A 9,124-nucleotide genomic window follows, 5' to 3' on the forward strand; every position below is an offset into this window, starting at 1 on the left:
CCAACCATTTCCAATATAAATACACGATTATTTTTTTAGAGCAACAAAAAAACAATTACAAAAAGCCTGCTGTTTTTTCTTCCGAGTGTCCTCTCCAACTTGTTGATAGTCTTGTTACTTCGACCCCAAGGAGTTTACAGTTGTTCGACCCATAGACACAGAATTCTACACTTAGTGTACACTAAGTGTAGAATTCTGTGCCCATAGATAAACCAACTACTCTCTATCGACCAGAAACGACACAGACCAAACAAGAGAGCTAACCAGGAAATAAATTGGAAAAAATTGAGTGGTGCCCCTTGAAATAAATAGTTATCATTATTATTGTTGTGGATTTCTCTCTCTCTCTCTCTCTCTCTCTCTATCTCTCTCCCTTGCCCTCTCTACTTCTGTCTCTCCCCCTTTTTCTCTCAGTCTCTTGCCTGTATTTCTCAACCTTTTTTGGAGGGTGTTTGGCGGGTATTCTGGTGTACTTTGCCTCATCTTCCATGATACCCTGCCGTCCTTATCATTCCGCCTTCTTTCTTTGTACGTTACTCTTTACACCACAACGCTATTCTTTGGCACTATTGGTGCCTACTTGTGTTCCGGTAAAACTCATGCTAAAATTAAAAACTTACCTCCTTATCTCTTTTTTTGCTTCTTAAGTTTCCATAGTCTTCCGATTAGTATGTATTGATTTTTATTCAGGCTTGTTTGGGTTGTTAAGAAGTATACCTGTTGTGTTTTTGGAACTTGCACATTAATATGTGTTTATTAAATGCGTTAATTTTTTTGCCACTGTCATTTTAGCAGTAAAAACCTTTCGTTCCGGGGAATTCATGTGGACCATTCAACGTTGAGGCATATGGTATAATAATACACTACAACTAAGAATTAAACAAATGAGTCTTGAGCAATCTCTTAAACGTATTTGGATTTGTTATTTTCTCTGAGTACCTGGGGCAAAAAGTTTCAAAATTTTGGGCAAAAAAAAAGAGAAACTTTTCAATAAAAGATCTTCATTTCATCTAGGGGCTATGAACTTTATAGTGTCTGTGGATGACCGTAACTGAAGACCAGTGAACAATGAGGAATAGTGCTCGCGTCAATGATGCCCTTAAAAGGGGGGGGGGGGGATCCAGTTTCATAGACTCTTCACATAAAAAGGACCCCCCTTGCTTGTGGCCTAATGAGGGTGTCACCTTTCAGGTGGTGTTTACTACAAAACTGCTTCTTCTTTTTTTTTTCTTGTCAAAACCATCATCTACAGTAGGTTCACCTAAAAGGTATAGATTCAAGTTTGCCGGGAGGTTAGTGACTTCCTTCGACAAAGACTCTTTGGTATTACGCTAGTGACAGTCCACATAAAGGCGGATATTTAGCTCCCCTGTAGGGCCACAGAAATCATATCGATTATTTTACACTTGGTAAAAGTTGGCATTTGAGAAAGAAGAGCAACTTTAAGAGCACACAGACAGGCTGAATACGCAATGTGAAAAGCTCAACACGAAGATCAGTAAAAGCAAAACGGAGACGATGAAAATCAGCAGAACACCTGGCAACCTTAACATCAGATCGACGGAAATCGCTGAAACAAGTCAGCGAGTTCAAGTATCTTGGAAGCATCTTTTCGGGAGACAGACGCCTCAAAAGAGATATTGGGACGAGAGTACAAAGGCTAACAGCATCAGCTACCAGCTTGCCTCACTCCTCAAACATCCTAACATCCCTACTGAGACCAAAGGCAAGCTTATTAACTCTGTCTTCATCCTCACTTTCTCCTACCAGTGCCAGACATGGACCCTGACCAAAAGTCTGGAACGTAAGATAACCACTTGCGAGAAAAGATGTCTAAGGAGAGCTGTCAACAAAACCAGACGGGGCATGGTCAGAAACAACAAAATCAGAGAAATGGTGGGAACAACATCTGTCATTCACTACATTCAAAGGCTAACAATTTGGTGGTTTGGACATCTCACACGTATGGCACCTAACCAGCTTGCCAGTAAAGCCTACTACAGGAAAGTATCAGGGTACTAGACAAGAGGAAGACCAAGAAAGACTTGGATCCAGGGTGTGAAGAATACCCTGAGAACATACAATATCCCACCCCGCCAGGCCATCAAACTTGCTAGAGACAGGAAGCTCTTTCTCCCCTCGACGCCCTAGAGGTACAAGAGGACGGATAAACAAACAACAAACAACTTGGTAAAAGTAAACGAGGACACCCCCCCCCCCCCCCGGCCTTCTATCCTGGAACTGACTTGACCTAGCACGCAGATCCAGGGTCACAGTTGGGGGTCACAGTGGGGTTGCTGCTATGTCTCACAGGAACAGGAAGCAGCTGGCTGTGATCTTCGACAGGCACAAAAACATGGGGTTTGGGGGGGGGGGGTTATATATTTTACTTTTATTCTAACATTATCTATTTTCCACCTCAAACACTGTATGCAAAGACTTAGGAAATAGGGTAACTGTCATCCATATCGGTAGTCAGGTAACAACCGATTTTGATCCTGAGTGACATTCACAATAAATCCACTCCCTCCTCAGCTGGCCACGTGCTTTCTCCCTTTATTTCTGAATTTATTTTGAGGATGGAAAGGAGTGGGGGGAGAGGGGTGTCAGGGCGAGAGAAAACCAGGATCCGTATTACATTTATACCCCTCCCCCTACCTCATCCCCCTCTCTTTTTCCTTTCTTTTCTCTCTCTTTTTCTCCCCCTCCCCCTTCTCTCTCTCTCTCTCTCTCTCTCTCTCTCTCTCTCTCTCTCTCTCTCTCTCTCTTTCTTTCTCTCTGTCTCTCTGTCAGACATCAAGTATAATAATTTAATATATTATAGAATTTTCTCTTAAACCCTCTTCAGGAGAGAAACAAAGGAACTTGACCGAATTGATTTCAGACACCAGCGAGCAAACGTTGAATAAGCGTACTCAATAGTACTCATTCCATAACGATAAGTAACTAAATTTTTATGACGTTTACAAATGTGAAAATTATAAAGAATGTTTTTTGATGATTCTTTCAAGGGAAAACAAAATACAGTGCGTAAATAAAAAATCTAAGACAAAAATAGTTTTGTTTATTCCTGGAATGTGTTGTAAGTACACTGTTGAGACAGGCAATAGCTTTCTCATCAAGAGTTTAGGTTTTCAGTTTCGAAAAAATCGTTGCCTTGCTTTAAGTACCTTTTGATAAAACGATTCTCCTTTGAACATAATTAATATGTATAATTCAGAGATCATTAAATTTCTTAGTTCTGATGAAGATACTTCGAGAACAATTCTATTCTGGGTTTTTTTTATGTTTTTGTTGTTTTTGGTTTTTTGGTTGCTGGTTTTTTTTGGGGGGTGTTGTTTGTTTGTTTGTTTGTTTGTTTGTTTGTTTTTTGTTGTTGTTTTTGGTGGGGGTGGGTTGGGGGGGGGGGGGGTTAAATACATGTAGTTATTAAGTAATGGGGGCTAATGTACCCATTGCTTCTTAAAAGTAAAGGCAGAAGATTATAGAGTGCCCATGTTGTATTTAACGATTTAATTTGGCGAGACAGAAGTTTTTCTGGCTATAAGAAGAAAAAACAACAGTAATCGGTCACTTTCTTTTTAAAAAATAGTCCATGTAGCCAACTGAACATGAGTTCAACACAGGATTAAAAGGTATTCGTATTTCATTGTCCAATGATGATTTTGTGAATACTCTTGAGCTAAAGGTCAGTAGGAGAGGAGGAAACAGCTGCGCCGACTATCGCCCCTGGTATATTGGTTTCAAGGCTCTTTGCCTTTCCTGGTAGACGTCATGAGTACTTTTCCCATGAGGGGAAGTCATTATAGAGAATATCTCCGTCTGTCTTGGAAGATGTCTCCCGCTCAAATTGGATTGGGTCGATACAGCCATCCTCCCAAATACGTGTAATCTAAATTAGCGGAGGGGTGGGGGGGGGGGCACTAACAAATGTTTCTGTCAAATAGACAAGATTTCAATGTCATCATGGTTTGAAATTTACAATTTTGGGAGTAGGCTACCGGTACTCACTGTTTGATACAAGCAAGAACATGGCTTTACAAGGATATTTTGCTTAAAAAACGTCGTGGTTTACATTCTATACTCTTATGTCATAATAAGGACAAGAAACTCTAATTAAATGCCCAATGTTCTTTTGGTCACTTCAAAGTTTACTTTGGAAAATAATCATCTTTTCGCCTGAGAAGAACCAGGTGTGAAAAGTCTCCAAATTCTAGACAGGTTTTATTATCGCTACTTTAGGACAAGCTCAGTAGACGAATTTGATTGGTAGAGGTTGATAATAAGACTCATGAAAGCATCATTACCGGTTCATGCTAGCGGCGTTAGAATAAAACGCTTCTATTAAACAACGATATTCTCCTTCTGAATTGTTCCATTTTAAAGGCATTCAGATTTGTTGGTAGCCATTCTTACGGCAAGCTAGTTACTCGCGTCTCTAAAATGCCCAAGCTGTTACACGTCGCAGTGGGAAACGATTAATCACTTATTGTAGCGCCAAGCTACTTACTTGTAGAACATCAAACACCTCCATAAAATATATGTGTGGGCCGGGGGGCGTGCTTCTTGATTCTCGAAATGTCAGGAACCTGTCATTCTCACAACGTCAGAACCCATATTCCCCGGAGAGAGGATTTTCGTGTTTTTGTGTTCGTGATTATCAGACAGGATTACGACAATCTTACTTTCCTAAACGGTTTTGGGACTGAGAACAAAATTCAGAAAGACAAAAGTTACAAAAACAAAATGCCAAGCTGTTTTGCCACCCTTGTGAAAGAATGTTATGGAATATCAGTAGCTATTTATAACAAAATAAGGATTCAATTACATTCAAATGATCTGCTACGCATTTTCTTCGCCATGTGTAACATGGTATCTGGGAACATAATGCGAATACTTAATACATAGCTTTAAACTGTGAAGTACATGCAATAGTGAATTTAAAGTATAACTCCCGATTTGGACAGCTTGATTTAGGACACACCGCCCAGGGTTTCCATTGCGGTCCCAGTGGGTTTGCAGTTATGTCTGAAACAACAGACGATTATTGTTGTGATACACTAATATAAGGCATGGCGAGGGCGCGGTTGTACTTTACTCTTAACCGAACCGTAAAATGTATAATAGTATCTTCCCTCCAAAGACAGAATAATGAGAATATTGGTACGTGTGGACAGTCCTTTGAAGAATGCGCCACCACAGTATACCAGATTTAAACATTGGAGCCCTCTGCCTTCCTCATGTGGTACCCCAATGATGACAATAGATATTTTCTACTAGTATGACCAGCCCAATAGATTCACAGGGAGGAGGAGAAGGAGGAGGGGGAGTGGGAGGAGAAGAGGGATGAGGAAGAGCAGAAGAGGAAAAAGAAGGTGGAGAGGGGGGACGAAGAAGAAGAAGAAGAAGAAGAAGAAGAAGAAGAAGAAGAAGAAGAAGAAGAAAAAGAAGAAGAAGAAAGATAGATAGATAGATTGATAGATAAAAAGAGGGATAAAGATAGAGAAAGAGAAAGAGAGAAGGAGAGAGAGAGAAAGAGAGAGAGAGAGAGAGAGAGGAGAGAGAGAGAGAGAGAGAGAGAGAGAGAGAGAGAGAGAGACAGAGAGAGAGAGAGAGAGCTGGGGAGGGGCAATTAACTGCACAACAAATTTCCCTCAAAGTTCTTGTCTTTAAACTTTATGGTGACCCGCAGCTTAAAATGCATGAAAACGTTCAGACCACAGAAGCCTGGTAACTTGATTGGAGTCGCTTTCGTAGTACATGTTGTTTATTACTTGCGCTTTAGTGCAGTCTCCCCAAATTCACTCGGGTGGTGAAACCTGATATAATTTGCCAGGTCTTCTGCAAATAGATAAGTTTACTTGAGATGATAATCAACTCCCCCGGAACCGCCCCTTAAAAAGAAAAGATTTAAAAAAACAAAAGAAATGCAGACACATCCTTGCTCCCTTTACTAAGGTGCAGGTATACTTCATAGATTAGTTGTGCCCTTCTGAGAATATTGTCTTCCGCTCGTGAGTCTACGCTGATACATTGTACTTGTAGACTGTGTTTACTCTTAGCCATACATGTAATTAAGTGAATTGTTTGGCGTGTGGTGCAGATCTAGATCTATGTGTTAATGTAAAAATACTTAGCTGTGCGTACCCTGAATGTTCTCCGAAATTATCAGCTGGCGGACAAAGAAAAAGTGACACTCAGCCGAAGCCTGAGAGATGTCAGACTGTGGGTCAAAGGTCAATACATGATGCTTTGCTTCTACTTGAAGTCGGCGCTATCCTTAAAGATGCAATAAAAAGCGCGATTCAGCCTCACGCAGTGCCTGCCACGTTGCTGGAACACCGTCTCGAGATCCCAAGTCAGAGGTACTATCGACTCGAGCGAAATATGAGGTTGTTGTGGCTGGGTATTAGATTCCCCAGTGATTTCCTCTTCTCTTGGAAACATCCCTTTCAGTTCTTTATGAGTAAGAGTTTATCTACTGAAACTGGCGTGCATTTTTTCCAATTATTCCAAATTGCAGGTCTGTGTAGTGGTTGTGGTAGTGGTAGTGGTAGTGGTAGTGGTAGTAGTAGTAGTAGTAGTAGTAGTAGTAGTAGTAGTAGTAGTAGTAGTAGTAGTAGTAGTAATAGTAGTAGTAATAGTAGTAGTAGTAGTAGTAGCAGTAGTAGTAGTAGCAGTAGTAGTAGTAGTAGTAGTAGTAGTAGTAGTAGTAGTAGTAGTGGTAGTAGCAGTAGTAGTAATAATAATAATAATAATAATGATAATGATAATAATAATAGTAATAGCAGTTCGTCCGCCAATGTCTGACGATGCCCAATACATCCGCAGAGGAGAATATTGTTTCTCCAATGAAATAGAAGAATTGGAAGAATTAAAGGTTACGATGACTTGTGGCTTCTGCTGTGGTCGATGAGACCAATTGTGGCAGAGAGACCAGTTCTGGAGAGAAAGTTTGCCACATTGTGAACAAAGGCTCCACTTCCACGTGTGAATGTATGCAGCTTTCAGGCTTCTATTTTGGATTCAACAATTCTTATTCGTGAAGCCTCATATAATTTGCTGCCCACTGTGACTGCTGCTTTCCAGATGGGTCTGTTAGGAGCATGGCTCTCTCATGTCGAAGGATTCATGTTGAAGAACTTTAGAGGCATTTTCAGAGTGTTTGTACATTCTTTTTCTTTTAAGGAATGCGGTTAACTGGAAGTTAGCCTCCATATGTATTTAATATGTTAGGAGTTTTCTGTCGATTTGCGCAATCGGTAACGCATTTTGTGGATCCCTGGAATGTGATTGTGCAACAATCCATCGATTGTTGCGCATTCTATAGATCCACAAAACGCGTTTTTTATTCAAACGAATAACGTTAATTTCCGCTTAGGCAATGTCAACAATATGGATATGGACGCTCATCTGATGTTATCAGCTTATTTCATTGCAGAAAAACGAAAGACTCGACCCTCGGGTAAGATCTAAGATTCGTTGAGCATTCTATGGATCCACAAAATGCTTTGCGCGATCCACAGACCGCCCATATCGACATAACACGCCTAACATAATATATATTTCAACGCACACTCACACTAAATTTACTTCACTTAAAGGTATTTCATGACATAAAATATTAGACTTCTAACAGGGGGGATAACTATATCTATTCATTCTCATTTTCAAGAAGGACCGGATTGTTTGAGGTTGCTACATTTTTTGTTTGTTCTTTTTGTTATGCATCTATTTTTTTAATCTTTAAGTCATCAAATCACCTTGGGCCACCCGAGAGCCAGAATGAAACTGCTTGTGGCCTCATCTGGCCTGCAGGTCGTAGTTTGACCATTTTTGGTTTAGAACACGGCTGTGAAGAAGAAAAACAACACACCTTTGTTAAGATCAAACATCTCCACCTACACTGAAGCTTCTGTTGACACAGATTGTAATTGATTGACTAATTACAAATGTTTTCACCCCCGCGACAGAGTTTGGATCAATTAGAAGGAAGGCAGAGGCGGCAGCATCATTGAGCTAGGGGAAAACGGTGATGCTCGATAGAATATCTATGACCCACGGTAATTGAACCCGTGCATTTTGCTGTTAAAGCAAATACTAACTATGACACCAATAGCGTTTGTCTAGCTGAGAACCTGGATTCTCTGTCAGCGAACACGCACCTTGTTGTTTAACTTCGAGGAAATTACTCTGTTCCACGCCCACTCCCTTCCCCCACGCCCACCCCCCCCCTTGAGGCCAGAGTTATGATGAGGACAGAGTTGTCACCGTTCAAACTGACCTTCCAAATGGCCTACATCGAGTTTGTCCAGGCTTTGACTTTCACAACTAAAACTGGAGTCAAAACATCAAATTGAATGAAATCTCATACTTCTTTCTGTAGAGAGATTTTGCTTTTAGTTTGCTGTCTTGCGATTCGTTTGAGCCAAATTCACTGTTTTTCTGAAAATCAGGCGTGACCCGAAAAAGCTGTCCTGTGTTAATCTTTCATAAATTTAATTTTAATTTGATGTAGCCGCGTGTCACATTTCAGCGTTGACGATTTTAGAAACTCATGAAAGTTTTGACTGAACAAGACTGTTAGTCGATAGATAGCAACGAACGACTGTGTCCTTTCTCGGGTAGAAATATAGAGAAAAATAGCGTTCATGTCTGATTTTGTGACATTTCGTCCGTCACATAAGCGCTGGAAATACAAAAAAATATATCTATTGCTGATTGATAGCCCCTGCATTCTAACGCCAACGCTAGTGAAAAAATAAGCCCGTGGTAAAGAACCGGTAAAGACAAGGCGAGTGACCAGTGATGGGTGAAGACCGGGGAAAACTATAGGTTTAATGATATTTGCAACACTGTAAGATTATTTAGGAAGCGGTACCTCCGAATTTAACGTCCATCTTCGGAAGGACCGATCTATCTATTTATCTATCTATCTATCTATCTATCTATCTATCTATCTATCTATCTATCTATCTATCTATCTATCTATCTATCTATCTAGCCATCTACTTATCTATCTCACTATCTATTTAACTAACTTACTACATATCTATCTCGTACACATAATAATGAAGAACATGTTTACTGTTCACTTCAAACAGCATTTAATTTCAACTAGCAC

The 9,124-nt window shown here is 40.3% G+C and overlaps 1 protein-coding gene across 1 annotated transcript in view; it reads left to right on the top strand.

The window, feature by feature from the left end:
• LOC101851395 (PAX-interacting protein 1) overlaps nt 1-9,124 on the top strand; it is a 75,965-nt gene that overhangs the window by 61,941 nt on the left and 4,900 nt on the right. The window lies entirely within an intron of this gene.

This window comes from Aplysia californica, unplaced genomic scaffold, assembly GCF_000002075.1.
Source record: "Aplysia californica isolate F4 #8 unplaced genomic scaffold, AplCal3.0 scaffold00072, whole genome shotgun sequence".
Classification (NCBI taxonomy): domain Eukaryota; kingdom Metazoa; phylum Mollusca; class Gastropoda; order Aplysiida; family Aplysiidae; genus Aplysia; species Aplysia californica.